Genomic DNA, 1,819 nt, shown 5'->3' with positions numbered 1-1,819 from the left:
CAGCTGGTGGGGGGGAGCTGGAAACCCTCCAGAACATTGCTCACATGCTCCCCAACTTCTGCTCGTCCTCTGCTGACTCAGTTTCCCACTTTCTGCCTGCTTATGGTGCTGCAGCTGCCAACATAACTAAATGCAAAAATGATGATGCCACACCTTCCCACAAAATTCTTCGCGGTGTTTCCAAGGCCTTCAGGAGACGCTGGAGCTCTGGGATGCCAGCGCATGCACACGCACCACCAAGACAAGCCCCCGCTACCTCGGACCCATTTCCTGGTCAATCTCACCTGTCAGGCAGCCCTGGCCCAGCCATACTGCACCCCCTGCATGTCCTGTTGTGGCCTGGGGGCTTCACACTTAGCCTTGGCAAGTGCCACCCTCGTGGGGGAATGTCTCCCCCCCACCCCCTGTGTCCTATCCAGGTGACAGCCAGTCACCCATTCAGGAGGATTCTGCCTGGGCACCTCTTCCCTGTCAATGTCACTCCCCGAGCCTGGGCCTGCCACAGAACCTGCCACGTTCCATGCAAGGTCCTGCTCCTGGGTCTGCTCCTCATCTGAGCAGAGGGGAGAGGCTTCTCCAACATCGGAGAGAGTGCAGCCTCCGGCAGCCTGTGGGGCCACACGACCTGGCTTGCCCAGCCTTCTCCTTCATTCATTCAGCACATACCAGCTGAGGTCCCACTGCCTGTCAGGCCCTGCTGTGGGCTGCTATAACAAGATAGGGTACACCAGCTTGAGCAAACAGTCATTTCTAGCAGTTCTGGAGGCCGACCCCTGGACTGGGTGCCAGCAGGGTCAGTGGTGGTGAGGCCTCTCTTCCTGGTTTGGGGCCGGCTGTCCTCTCATGACATCTTCCCACGATAGAGTGAGATCATCCCCTTCGGGTCCCTCCTTATAGGTGCACTAATCCCATTCATGGAGTCTCCACACCCATGACCTAATTCCCTTCCACAGCCCTCACACCCACTGCCATCATGCTGGGGTTTGGGCTTTCACATATGAATGTGGGGCACAGATAATCAGCCTAGAGTGGGCACTGGGACCCAGCAGTGACAAAAAGACAAAACCCATGTCCCCGAGGGCCCACATATCCACTGAGGACAGAACTTGCTGAGGTGATTCTGAGCCATGCGGACACCTGGGGGATAGCATGCCAGGCACAGTGTCACCAGCGTCGAGGCCCTGGCTAGGGGTTCCTGGTGGATCAGCGAGGTGCCCAAGAGAGCGGCACACAGCCAGAGTGGTGGCACAGTGGGTTCTGACTTACATCTCAGGAGGATCCTATTGTCTCAGGCAGAGAACAGGAGGATAGGCTGCAGTGCTGGTGGACATGAAACTGCAGAGTAGGCCACTGCAGAGATGCAGCAGGTGGGCAGGAGGTGAGGGGTCAGATTCTGGGACCACAGGACCTGCTGGTGCATGGAGTGCAGGAAATGAGAGAAGCCAGCACCCAGGGAGACGCCAGGACGTGTGGCTTGAGAAACTGGGAGTGCAGAGCTGTCATCAGCTGGAGTGGGGTGAGGGTAGGCATATGGGGAAGGAGATGGGGACAAGTGCCTTTTGAATACCTACTGGATGTCCAGGTGGACATGTTTGTAACCGGACATTGTGAGCCTGACCTGAGGTTCCTGCCCTGAGCCCCCAGCCCTGGCCCCCTTGCAGGATCAGTGAGGCACAATCACAGGGGTCAGTCCTAGGGACCCAGGCCTGGCCCTTAGGGGTACCTGGTCCCCTTGTTGCCCTCAAGGGCTGTCCCCTGGTCTTGGTGAACATTCCCTGAGAGCTGTCCCCTGGCCAAGGGGAAGTGAGGGACACATCAG

The sequence above is a fragment of the Mandrillus leucophaeus genome, unplaced genomic scaffold, assembly GCF_000951045.1.
Source record: "Mandrillus leucophaeus isolate KB7577 unplaced genomic scaffold, Mleu.le_1.0 Scaffold1352, whole genome shotgun sequence".
Taxonomy (NCBI): domain Eukaryota; kingdom Metazoa; phylum Chordata; class Mammalia; order Primates; family Cercopithecidae; genus Mandrillus; species Mandrillus leucophaeus.
Note: the sequence above shows the minus strand (reverse complement) of the source record.